The sequence below is a fragment of the Acinonyx jubatus genome, chromosome D3, assembly GCF_027475565.1.
Source record: "Acinonyx jubatus isolate Ajub_Pintada_27869175 chromosome D3, VMU_Ajub_asm_v1.0, whole genome shotgun sequence".
Classification (NCBI taxonomy): domain Eukaryota; kingdom Metazoa; phylum Chordata; class Mammalia; order Carnivora; family Felidae; genus Acinonyx; species Acinonyx jubatus.
In genome coordinates this window covers 77,293,487-77,307,889 of record NC_069392.1, presented here as the reverse complement: position 1 = coordinate 77,307,889, position 14,403 = coordinate 77,293,487, and positions in this window count along the sequence as shown.

Genomic DNA, 14,403 nt, shown 5'->3' with positions numbered 1-14,403 from the left:
ATAAAAGGCTCAGTTAGACATTCAAAGGGCAAATAAGATATCACTTTTGAGCACATACTCTGTGCTACGCTGTATGTGAAGTTTGTAATATATATTGCAGATGTAACTCTTACAAAAATCCTGTGAAAAATGAGGTATTATCCTCATTTTACAGATAAGAAAACTGAGACCCAAAAGGAAGTTAATGTTTCCCAAGCTCACGTAGTCAAATGGCAGAGTTGGGATTGACTTCAGAGTTGTCTTGATCCCAAAGCTTCCTCTCTTACTCATGCATTAGTTTCCTAAGGATGCTGTACAAAGGGCCACAAACTGTTGTTGTGGCTTAAAACAACAGAATTGTATTCTTCCATGGTTCTGGGGGCTGGAGATTTGAAATCAAGGGCCGTGCTGCATCTGAAACATACACAGGAAGATCCTTCCTTGTCTCATCTAGCTTCTGGTATCTGCTGCAGTCCTTGGCATTCCTTGGCTTAGAGTAGATGTAGGGGATACATTCCTCCAATCTGTGCATCCACCGTCCTTGGTGTTCTTCACTCTGTGTTGTCTCTGTCCTCTTCTTACGGACCCCAGTCATATTGGATTAAACGCCCACCCTCTGTCAACATGACCTCATCCTAACTAATTACATTTGCAGTAACACTATTTTGAAATAAGGTCTCATTTTGATGTCCTGGAGATTAGGGCTTCAGTATCTCTTTATTGGGGAACAGAGTTCTATCATAACAGTTACCATATTTGTATTTGTCAAACACAGATATGTATGAAGCACTTAGAAAGCTCGAAGCACTGGGCTTGCTTGCTGATACAGGAATCCAAAAAAGTATAATATACTCTTCCTTTAATCTGGTTGGGAGGAAGAGATGTATTTGCATAAAAATAAGTGTCCACGATAGGTAGTTTTAGATATGTTGAGTTTGAGATAATGGCCACGTACGTCAGAGGGATATCTTGAAAAAGTTCAGAGATAAAGCCCTAGATCTTCTAGGGGAAGACGAGGCTGGAAACTGAGATTGGGGGTGATAGGCATAGAAGGGAGGGGAACAGTGGGAATTGGTGGTGACTATCAGGAAAATCAGAGCAGAATCCACTCATAAAGGAGAGGGGCCACCCAGCGTGCAGATATGTTCCGACAGGGTGAATGCTGTGAGAGAGCAAAAGAGAACAAGGAGGAGAAAAGGCCACGGAATTTTGGAATCAGAATATCTGCGGGGACTCGTGATACATGGTTTCAGTGGAGTAGGAGGGGTGGGAACTTGGTTGCAGTTTGCATTGAGGTTGATATGGGGGGAAAGCTGGGTTTCAATCCAGGTTTCCTCCTAAGGGGCTGCTGCATGATTTCCGGGGTCAGGGAAGTGCACGCTGGCCTTCTAAAATCTCAAGTGTAAGTTGACTGATGAATTTTTCAAGTGTTTACTGAGTGCCTGTTACGTGCGAGGCATTGTTTTCATTGGTGAGACTATAGCAGGAAAGAAGGAAGGCGTGATTCGTGCCACCATAGCACTTCTGTTCCAGAGGGGGAGATGGAAAATGAGCAAGCAGCTGAGTACATACACAGTGTCGTTTTCCATGCCGCTAAGGACAGTGGGGGAAAAGAAAACAGTGGGAAGTTTGAGAGCAACAGTGGAGACGAGGGAGAGATAATGAGCTAAGATTAAAAATTTCCAATTAGGACTTAATACAACACGTACACTTAGTTCTGGCTCTGCCATGCATGCTGGCATTATGGAAAATGCTGGCCAAATTCAGAAGACTAATTTTGTAATTTTGGCCAGTTCATTTTTTCTGTGTCTCGTGGAGGAATTGAAAGACTAGGAACTAAACTCTGGGTCCCTTCTAGCTCTGTTACAACCACTGGATCATAGTATTGCAGCTATTCAAACTCTTTTGATGTCAAGCATAAATGTGATACACGTGCCTTTCTTTTGCGTCCTAGTCCAGAAGTGGTTTTGAAAATATAGACATTGGCAATTTGTGATAAAGTAAAATAATTGCCGTGCTTTAAATATAAATGATTATCAGTTTGAATATATAAAAATACAGGGTGAGAAGAATTCTCGAATTTAAACACTACCTGTAGGTTATAAGCTGTGGCATAATGTGAGGAAAGAATAAAAGTCATCGGGAAGTAACTCCTTTTAAAAGATAATTGTTGTATGTTTTTCCATGGATTGAGAAAGGGTGATACACTGACTTGAAAGCCATGGCAGCTTCTGTTATGATTCATAAAAGGATGTCTGTTTATCAAGCGTGCAGGGGAGGGCCCTTTAAAACTCAGTATTATGGGGTATCTGTCTAAGAAAAGAATCACAGTGTTGTTCCATTTCAAATACCCATGGTTTTCTGGGTTTGGAGGATTATTTTGTAATCAGGAACATTTGTTCTTTTGGGGAAAAAAAAAACCTGGCCAGAAAATATGTTAAGAAAAATAAAGCCATTACTTGGTTTTTGTGTCTAAAGCATAATAAATGACGCCCAAATATTCTGTTTTGTGTCTCCTCATGTTTTAAAGTTCTGACATAAATGGAAGGCTTGAAAACACCATCTCCAGCATAGATGGTGATGCTCTGAGGGGGATGGAGGGAGGTAAGTCAGCCAGCCAGCTGCTCTGTCCCGGTGCACTGGAGAGGACTGAGCCAGACGGTGTGCCAGGAGCACACCCCCCCCCCCCCCGCCCCGCCATTCCCCAAATCCTTCAAAAGAACACGTTCTCCTATGGCAGTGCCAGGAAAATAAGGTCAATGTGCCTCTAAATGAATTACAAAGGCCCTTACTGTGCAGCAGACAGCCAGGCCTGCGGGGGCCATGCTGGGGTCTGAGTTAGCACCACATGTGCCTTCACCATGCTGGGAACGGGAAGGCGGCCGCTGCTGTGCCTCCACTGCCATCTTTGCTGACAAGATGCAGAGTGACGGTGCCCTGCAGCTTCATCAATTGAGAAAGGCATAGGAAATTGGCAGCTACCCTAATGGCAAGAATGTTTACTTCTCCACCTGACTCCTTTTGGAAACGAACAAGAGAATAGGATGGTGTGTGCCTCGTTCTCTGTCTTAAATGGTCAAATGCGTCTTCTCTATTGACCTGTTGATTATGTTGGTTATGTCTCCCTTGATTGCCCGGGACTCTAGTGATAGGCGTCATAAAAACAGATAAAACGCATAGCGGGGACGGCAAGCACCCATTCACAGAGCTGAGGCTGAACAGTCCAAAGTACCAAACAGATCGCATTTGACTTTGTAGTAAGGTTTTATGTGTAATCATGACAGATGTTCAGGGAGATTATCCTTTTCCATCTCCACCCTGCTTCCCTGCAACTAGCGTATGTGTATGACTTGCTCTAAAATAGCCTCTCTTTTATAAACAGATGAAGCTGGAGGCCGTCATCAGGACCAAGTCTCAACATTCTACTTATCAAGCATTTGTTTTCTCAACAGAAGAAGTGCCTTTCTTTTAGGCCGGTAGCAGGCGGCCCTGCAAGTCCTGTTTTGGCATTTTATGCCAAGCGCTACCTGATGCTGACCAGAGGCAACTTTAGAGCGACTCTAACTTTCAGAGCTTGTCCCCTGTAACAATTGCATTCTGGATGGTAAACATAGTTCGATATGTATTTACTCAGTTGCTAATCTCCATTTAGGGGTTTAAAAGTGCACAGGCTCCTTGCTCTGCTTCACATTTAGGGATTGACTGTACCACATGCCTTCTCTAGACTTACCTGGCTAACTCTAGCACTTTCCACCCCCCCAAAAAGTTGTCAATTCCAAGTGATGGTTGAAAAGCTTTCTGTTTGACACAGACATTTGACAGTCAGATTGTGACACCTTGTAACACCATCTGATGCCACATATGAACTTCTCTAAGATTGGAAACAAGCAAGGAACCTGGGCACAAGAATCTCTCTTAAAATTTTTTCAAAGCAGGGAGATGGTATGATCTAGTATGAACCAGCAAATAATGTCTTTAATCTCTTTCTATCTTGCATTGTTTCTCATTCATTTCAAAAACTTCACTATTTCCTGGCATTTTCTCATGATTTGCTTGATTTTCCAAGTCGGTGAAAAGGTATGCTTAGGAAGGCACACACATATAAGTATTAAAATTGTCCTCTGCAGAAGCACTTAAGATAGAAAGCAAAACAACAACAATAAACTAGGCCATTGAAACAGAAGGAACGCTTTTACAGTCTCGGTGCAGACCTTAGGGTACATAGGAAGCTAATTAAAGGCATCTCATTGTGGGCAATCACTCGAAACACAATGGCCAACGGAACAGAGTATACGGTAGAACCCTCATCAGTGGTCTGAGTCGCACCCTCATTGCCGTTTAAGTGCCACACTGTACAAGTTTCTAAACTGTGAGTGAGGTTAGAAATCCTTAGCCTGGAAATACACAGTTGTACAGGACAATAAAATCATCCATATTAGCCTTTTCCATTGCAGCTGCAGAAGGCATAAAGCCTTAATGACGGAAGGATCTGAACAAAGCCACACAACAAACTAACGACTGGAAACTAGACCTCAAACTTTCTTAAAAATTATTTCTTCTTCCAGGTACCAAAGGAAGTGATTCCCAGAGGACTTTCTTATTTCGTTTTTGTTTTTTGGAGGTTCCAGGACCATGCCATACTACATACGACATTTTCTGAACTGATTAATTGGGTAAAACAAGGGATCCACACAAACCCATTGTCATTAGTCATTTATTTCTCCATGAAATCCCTTTACTTTTTTTTTTTTTTTTTACTTATCTGTCTCATAAAGTCTCATGGTTCTAATTCTATGTATAATCAAGCCATCAGTTTTAAATTGACCTCTGAGACTTCTGTACTGCACCTTATAGTCTAAAAAGATACTGTCTTTCCTGGGTTTGGGGGAGACAGAAGAATTCGATGCTGTATACCCTATCCTCAAGAAGCTTATAATTAATTTTGAAAAATGAGCAATCTGTGGGAAAACAATGAATCAATAATCCAGGATGACCTAGAACACACTGTTGGAAGCCTGGGAGGGCTTTAGAGAGGAGATGATTCAGGTAGATTGTAGAGAAAATGCATGACCTGAACGATTGTGGCTTTTTGTTACACAGCAGCAGATGACTACTTCTCTTCTTGGTATCAGTTGTGATGGATTGGTTGCTACTCTGTTGGGTTATTTGTGTGTTGCACTCAGCCCCGTCACAATCTTGGAGGATCAAGGGCCAACTGAGGTCCTCACACCCCTTTCCAAAGAGCAGGAGGCTGTATTAGAAGTCCCTATTCTGTATGTTTTAGCTTTGTGTTTTCAGTGTTCCACCTCCAGTGACTGAGGCTGAAGTCTGGAACAACACTCCGTTTGGGGGCAGGGGAGCCTAGGGCATCTTAGCTTTAGGATCTGAGAATAAAGGCAAGTTTCTCCCTGCCAACAGTTAGCAGAAGAAAACATTCTGATGCCTTAATTATGAAATTAATAAGATGTCTGTCTCTTAAAATATTCTCCCTGTGAACTTAGCAGCTTTCACTACGTAAGCATCTATGAGACACCCTAAAACTCAAAGAAAAGATGAATGCATTTAGCTCAATAGGCTTATTTATAAATTAGTAACTGAGAACTTCAGCTTTCATAACAAATTGGTAGAAAGTTATCTTATTTGGGAATTCAATTAAATATTCACCTGGTTAACCTCAAACATTTTCTAAGGGAAAATGCAGGGAACTTAAATGCCAAATGTGGTAACTTTCTGACTTTATGCTGGTATTAGTTTGTTAGCAGAATGAAGCTTGCTAGCTAGCGCTTTTCACTGAGAAGCCTGAAATATACTATAGGTTGTTTTTCCTATCCCTGAGTTTTTTTCTTTTTTCTTTTTTTTCCCAATTGCTCTCCTGAGAGAAAAGTGAGTGTATGACAGGGAAGACAAGCATGAAACCTTTCATAATCCAGACTTGTGTTCTCAAGAGATTATCTTTGATATATGAGGCTACTCATTGAGTCTTTCCTGGAGTTTATTTATTTGACCACGTTCCCCCAGACTTAAATGCCTCCATTAATCAATACTGAGCTTTTTCACACTGAGTCTGCAGAGCTCATCAAGATGAGAAACTTTTAATTGAAAAAATTAAAAAAAAAATCCCAGGTATATACATAATCCTTGGAGAAATAGCAGATCTGTTCCTGGCCAATAACACGTCCACTGACAGTTGAGATTTATTTTTGTCCCTGTTCTAGGATTATGGGTGGGATTGAGGTAAGAAGGAAAGGGTTTACTCAGGAACTTACCAATTTAAAGAAGCAAGGGTTCTTCAGGACTTTAAGGCAAGGGCAGAATTCATTCTTCATTCACTGTCTCACTCATTCAGTGAGCTCCTGGTATGTTCCAGGAGCTTGGCTTTAGGCTCTCATGTGAACAAAATTGCCCCTGTTGACAAGGAGCTGACAGCAGAAGGGGCTGAGGTACACAAGACAATGGCCTATTCTTTTAACATTTATTCATTTTTGAGAGAGCGAGAGAGAGAGACAGAGAGACAGAGCGTGAGCTGGGGAGGGGCAGAGAGAGTGGGAGACACAGAATCCGAAGCAGGCTCCAGGCTCTGAGCTGTCAGCACAGAACCCGAAGCAGGGCTCGAACTCACGGACCGTGAGATCATGACCTGAACTGAAGTTGGGTGCTTAACCGACTGAGCTACCCAGGTGCCCTGACAATGGCCTATGCTAATAGAGCTTGATACAACTCACAGTGAGGATAGGTTTAGGGACGTCAAGCTCCATGTGTAAGGAAAGACTTTGTGTTATGAAAAGGAATACAGACAAAGCCAAAGAAGCCTCCTAAATGATTCATCTGACTATGAAACTCCCATGTGAAATAGACTGTCTGTAGGCCACACAGATTACATACATGTCCTGGATCAGTGATGCTGGAAAAAGTGCAGGTAGGCTTAAGGAATGAAGCAGAAGTGAATGGGATGAGAAGGAAAGGCCTAAAGCACTCTTCTTGGTAATAAGAATGCCATTTTTCATGCCACTATTTCTTTCTATATCTTGTATAGTCTAATTTTTATTTTGTTTTCAAAATAAAGTGGATTTTAAAGTAGTGGACATAGCATGCATTTTGATGTTGCAACACCTATAGAGGAAAATGTCGTTCATTCATTTATTCAGTATTTATTGAGCACCTACCATGCACCATTGGGACTTAAAGTAGAAAGAATACAGGTACCGTTTGATAGTAGGGAGATATTTTGGTTCTTAAAACCATGATGGATGATAATGTATATGTTTATATGTATTCCTAAAGATACGTTTCTGACGATGACGTTTTTTTGATGTGTCAACTTACTTATTAGGTAGGCTAAACTATGGGGATAAAAGAGAGGGCAGCAGCATTTTGTAACATACACATACTTTCTTCCACTTATTCGATGAAACACTAGTCTGGGTGTTTCTGTGAAGAGACATTGCAGATGTAATGAAAGTTCCTGAAGAGTTGACCCTAAACTATGGAGATTATCCTTGGCTAGGCCAGACCTCATCAGATAAGCCCTTAAAAGGGACTGAACTCTTCCTAGAAAAAGAGAGTCCTGACATCACTGAGTCTACAGTTGCTTTCCGTTTCCTGGATCTGCCCTTCCCTGCCTGTGACAGCAGCTTTGGCCTGTACCGGGAGGGCTCCAGCTTGCCTGTGCCCTTCTCTTCCGGCCTGCATGCCCACAGATCTCAGAAATGCTTAGCCAGCCTCTCCAATTGTGTAAGCCAATTCCTTAAAATAAATCTCTTTCTCCCCGTCTCTATATGTATATATGTGTGTATACGTGTGTGTGTGTGTGTGTGTAATTCCTGTTGGAGAAGTTGATGTGGTTGACCTTTGACAGATACACTGGGATTTAAAAATAATCCTGTCACCCCACTTTACATGTGTTTTATGCTGAGAACAGTTATCATTGCTTGTGAAATTAGGAAGATGTTATTTATCAATCTATGCAAAAATCACCCAAATATACTTTATGAAGTCTGGTTGGCCCCTAATTCATCATCTTTACCTAGCATCTTTGGTTAAATTGTGAAAGGCAGCTGGCCACAGAATGGATTGCCCATGTGCTTCCCTGTTCGTGCTTGTCGCTTTCCCTGGCTCTGTTCTGGAATGGTGGTCTTTCCAGCTGGCCGGATGGGAGAGCAGCACCCTGCCAATCTCTGCTGGAACATGTTAAAACAACATTGCATATAACGTAATTTAGTAGGGATGACTGAAGACTTAATGCCTTTGCTAGCTGGAGTCAAGTCTGGAAGTTGAGCCTAGAAACTTCATCTTTGTATTTTTAAAGAAGAGAAAATAAAATTTTATGGAAAACTTTGGACTCTTTGTTGCAATCCTTTTGATTTCATCAAAATACAGAAAATTCCTCAAGCTTTCTTGAATGAATTTTGTATGATTTTTGTTCATTTATTCATTGTAAAAGAATTGTATGTTTTTTTTAAAAAAAAGGGACGCCTGGGTGGCTCAGTCGGTTAAGTGTCTGACTTTGGCTCAGGTCATGATCTCACAGTCTGTGAGTTCGAGCCCCACGGTGGGCTCTGTGGTGACAGCTTAGAGCCTGGAGCCTGCTTCGGATTCTGTGTCTCCCTCCCTCTCTGCCCCTGCCCCGCTCATGCTCTGTTTCTCTCTCTCTCTCTCTCTCTCTCTCTCTCTCTCTCTCTCTCTGTCTCAAAAATAAATAAACCTTAAAAAAATACTTAAAAAAAAGACATAGTATAAGAAAGGAATTAAGAACTACCCATAATTCCACCACAGGTAAGAATGGTTGTGACCACATTTTTGGTTTTTTTCCCTGTGCATCTTGAAATCATCCTTTCCCTGCTCTGCTCTGCTGTGTGTCACAGGCAACTGAACCCTGCCAGCTTCTCCACTGATTGCCTTGCCAAATGATTTCTTCTAGTTTCAGCCAAAGGAAGGCCCCTGGTGGGCAGGTGGGAGGAAGCAGAAACTTGGGCTATTTCTTGCCATTCTCCCCTATAAAAGTGTCAGTGTCTGTGGCAGTGGTTCCAGAGAGCCCTGCCCTCCACGGTGTTCTTGCAGGGAAACCCCTGCTTTTATTCTAGATCCTCTGGAACAGCCCTGCTCCTGAGATCTGATAACAACTTTTTTTTTTTTTAATTTCTTTCTGCCTGAGGTGTTGTAGTAACCTCCTGATGTTGATTTTTCTCTAGTTATCCTTTCTGTTCCTCCAATACCTTAATTAATTGGTGCCCACAAATGAAATTCTTCTATTAAACAGCCTGACAAAGGTACACATTTCTTGGCAGTCCTCTAATAAACCCACTTACTTTATTAACATATTGCAAATGCTTTTCCATGGGCATATGTTGTAAGACCTACATCATTTTTTTTATCATCTTTATTGAGGAATAATTTACATACAGTAACACTCACCAGTTTTAAGTGTGCAACTTGATGAGTTTTGACGGACAGATACAGATATGTAACTACCACCACCACACTCATGAGATAAACATTTGCATTACTCTTCAAATTCCCTTGTGCTCTTGCACAACTCTCTCTCCCTATTCCAGCTTCTTGCAACTACTGACCTTTCCATCATTATGGTTTTGCGTTTTTAGAAAAGATTTCACGTAAATGGAATCATACAAAATGTCTTTTGTGCCTGGCTTCTTTCATTTTGCTTAATGGTTTTGAGATTAATCACTGGTGTTGTGTGCATCAGTAGTATTCCTTTTAATTGATGAGTGATGCTCCATTGTAGAAATAGATGGCGGTTTGCTTTTCATTCACTGGTTGTAGGCTGTTTGGCTTATTTCCACTTTTTTGCTCTACCATCAGTAAGGCTTCTGTGAACATTAGAGTACAAGTTTTGTTGTAGACATATGTTTCGTTTATTTTGGGCAACTGATTAAGAGTGGCATCTTTGGGTCTTACAGTAATTGTAAGTTTAACATGATGAGAAACTGCCACTGTTTTCCAAAGTGTCTGTACCATTTTGTATTCCTACCAGTTTCTAAGTTCCAGTTGCTTCGCATCCTTGCTATTACTTAGTATTGTGGGTCTTTGTAATTTGCTCATTTTGGTAGGTATGTAGTGCTATATGGTTGAAGGCTAACTTACATTTTCCTAGTAACTGCTAATGTTGGATATTTCTACTTGTGCTTATTTTCCACTCGTGTATCTTCTTTGATGAAGTATCTATTAAAATATTTTACTCCTTTTGAGTAGAGCTGCTTATTTTCTGATTGAACTCTAGTAGTTATTGTTGTATTTCACATACAACTCGTTTATTGTATACATGTTTGCAATGATTTTCTTCCACCCTGTAGCTTGACTTGCATCTTTTTTTCTTTTTTTTTTTTTTTTTACTTTTTTTTTTAACATTTATTTATTTTTGAGAGACAGAGAGAGACAGAGCATGAATGGGGGAGGGACCGAGAGAGAGGGAGACACAGAATGCAAAGCAGGCTCCAGGCTCTGAGCTGTCAGCACAGAGCCCAAGGCAGGACTTGAACGCGTGAACTGTAAGATCATGACCCGAGCCAAAGTTGGAAGCTTAACCGACTGAGCCACCCAGGTGCGCCTGCATCTTTATTTTCTTAATGTTGTCTTGAAGAGCAATTTAAAAATTTTGACCTCAGTCATACTTTAATGGCTATACAGTATTCCATCTTAGTAATATGCCATAATATTCATGATTGAACTTTTAGTTTCCACAACCTTACTGCTATCATCACCCTGCCTTGTTCTTGTCTTCATATCTTCTGTGAGTTAATTATCATCTTACTTGGGAAAGTGCTATAAGGAGTCAGGATTGTTACGTTTTTATCTGATAAAGATTAAGTATTTTGAACTCAGTGGGCTTCTTTATATTTTAATTTTTCATTGGGGGCATAGAAAAGAAAAACAGTACCTGAGTTTCTTATTAGTTATCATATTAGTTAATTTTTTTTCTAAAGTAAAAGGCATTCTCTTCCTCCTTCCCTCCCTTTTGAACCTGAGATCTTGGGAATTGCGTTTAAAAATGTTAAATAGCGTGAATACCTTTAAAAATTGTTTTGTATATGTTAAAATCATATTAATGCTTCAGGATGAGTGTGCATGGTCAATTGATCATACACACTTGCTTACTTAAATGATAATAAAGGTATAAAAACTTATGAGTGCAATAGGACCAATAGAATGAGAGGGAAGATAACATCAGACAAGCAATCACAATAGTTGTTTTTGTTTTTGTTTTTGTTTTTGTTTTAACATGGAAGTCACATGGAGAATAGCTGCTTAGCAGAGAGGAGGAAGCAGCCATACGGATTCTATAGGGAGATATTGATGAGAAGCCAGGTGATTTCCTTTGCAGAACCTTGGAACCTAAGAATTAGCAAATGGTACGGGTTCTGGTATGCTTCCTGGCAGGATTCTTACAGCCAGGCATATATCCTCAGTAGGCAGAAAAATGGAGATTTTATTCTTAGAGAGCTGACAGACCCCTGAAAACAGGCACCCAGATACTGTGCTTTGGATGTCCTTTTAGTAGAAAAAAATACCTTCACAATTATAATTAGTGGAGTCCCTCCTCCCTCCCTTTCGGTGTCCACTTAACTTATTCGTGCTCCAGGTTAAATATTAGTGAATGACCAACAATCGCAAGACTTTTGAGGAAAGCTTTCTACCGAAAAAAGAAAAAAAGCAAGAAGCAGAGGAGGAAGGAATAGGGAAAACATCTGAAAATATCTTCAAGGAGTATTCTAAGTTGGATAAATAAAACATACTAATTTAGCCAACAAAATGAAGATGAAATGAAATAGGTACATTGAGATGACAAAAAACCCTCCTAAATTAAAAAAAAATAGACTAGTCAAAATGAAAAAAAAAATTGAAATGTTGGATGATAAGGTCAAAGAAATATTTCAAAGAATAACCCAAGAAGACCAGAGGGAAACTAAAACCGGAATAGAGGTTTAGGATATTCAAAGTCTTGCTAATTGGATTATAGACTAATTGGACTAAAGAGCAATGAAAGCACAGTGAAGGAAGTTATGACAGAAATGATACAAGAAACACTTTCCAAACTGAGGGACAGAAGTCTCCAAGTGACAAGTCTGGCACAGTGAAAGAAAAAAAAAAGCCAACATTAAGCTACATTATCATGAGATTTTAATAACTTAGAAATAAAGAGAAGATTTTTTTAAGCTTCCAGAAGGGGGAAAGATAGTCCACATATAAATGATCTGAATGGAACGAGATCTCTTAACACTGAAATTGGGAGCAAGAGACAATAAAACGATTGTTACTGTATTGATAATAAAAACATGTTTTCAAGCATGCAAAAATTCAGGACCCATAACTTTTAACACTTACCTTCTTAAAAAAAAATAAACTGGGGGCTCCACTTCAGCAGAATAAGGAATAACCTAAAAAAGTGGAAGACAGAGGATAAATGAAGAGGGGACCCAACACAGGGACATCCAAGGATGTCAGTAAAGGGAAATCCTAGGACCACTACAGTGCAGCAGGGCCAAAAAGCACACAGTCCAGATTGAAATAAACTTTTGAGGGGCTCTGGGAGGAAAACTGTAGGAGAAAATAAAGCGACGTGATGCATGAGATTTTGTATGTATGTGCATATTTGTGTAGGTATCACTCAAGACTAAGTATAGTACTTTTCTAGAAGCGATAATGCTTTTATGTAATATATATTAGCTTTTATGTAATCTATATTAACAGTCGTATGCCTGTATATTAAATTACATATTAAGTAATAATATGACTAATAATAAATGACTTTTATCTAGTCTATTAACATACGCATACATGTTAGTTGAGAGTGTATAGGTAGATGGGTAAGTGCAAGTGAGATGATGTTTGTGTAAGAGAAATAAAAGGGGGTTGGAAGGAAAATACAGGGGTAAATAATGGAAGAAATACCGTAAGAGTTAACAGTCATTGGTCCGAGGGTGTGGAAATTTGGAGTGGGGAGGAATGGGGCAGGGTTTGCTATTTTTCATTATAAACCTTTTAACACAACATAAATTTAGTACGTGAATTACTTTGAAAAAATTATTTTTGAAATTGTCATATTGCACACCTTAATGTCTACAATTTTTATTAAAAGAAAGTTGTATCTCTCCTGTCATCACCATTAATTTCTGTCTAACTTCTAGGGGGACTACATGAAATAAAATGAAAATTTCTTGATGAATCTTAAATGTGTTTACTTAAATCAACACTGCTTGTACTTCAACAGCAAAATTCCTTTAATAAATTCCTGATTTACAGTTATCATTTTTATGATTTTCAGTAAGTCGCAGATTTTAACACAAGATAAGTCATTCAAGTCGTTTGGGTTTAGTAGTTAGTTTTAGACTCAATTTCTGTAACATTTCTCATGGAATAGACTTTTAGATTCTTATCGTCCTTTGATTGTGATATACAGTAACATTTAGATTCATGTAGTGTATGTGACTCAATCTTTGCAATCACCCAAAATTGTCTCTGGCAGGAAAAAAGAGTGGCCTATATATTTGTTTGAAGTTATTGAATTACAGAAAGAGATAGTATGATTCCTTTCTTAGATACGGAGTGACAGAGGTGCAAAACCCCCACGTGTGGACATGATGATGGAGCAGGTTATATTAACCTTTTCAACAAGACATTTGGGACAGGCAATGAATCTATGAAGCCATCAACTGGAAAAAGACATCACATCCTTACTGCTCTATTGAAGAACTGTCTGAAATGATATATATGTATATATATGTGGGTGGTAAGAAGGAGAAGTAAGACTTCTTTTGAAAATTAAAACAGTAGTTCTTAACCTCATTTGTGAAAAGTGGCCCTCAAAGATTTTTCCTATTTGATGGTAGTGTTTGCTTTACTGTGTCTGACCTGGTTGGATAAAACGCTTAAGACCACAAGATCCTAAGGATCCTCGACTACAAGAGAATGTAGCAACTCTGGGAATCTGCCGACATGGCTGTCTTATAATATTATCAATGAGTGTTGGTATTTGAGACCAATAATTGGAAAACTTAAGTGGGCAGGGAGACTTGCACTGGATCAAAAGAAAGTCCTGATTTTCATGCTGCTTAGTCATTATTTCAAGGCCTCTAGATCATACCAACGTGAAAGAAGGTTCAATATCAAAAAAGATGGGCCTGTTCTGAACTGTTTTTATTCTAAAGGTTAGTGCAGCTATTGTATCATGAGAGAAATTAAAGTAAGCACTGGAGGGAGTGTTCTCATTGTGCTTATAAAAACTGAGAAAAAGCTTTCTTAATGGAGAAGGAAAAATGACATTATTGCTTCAGGGGGAAAGAAAGTACTTTTTTAGAGTTAAAAAAAAAAAAAGGAATCAATCAAGAAAGCTCTAGAGGTACTCCAAAAGTAAGTTGGAGGGCAATGTTGAAAATCCCCAAATGATGGAAAGTGCTGTGCAGTTCCAAG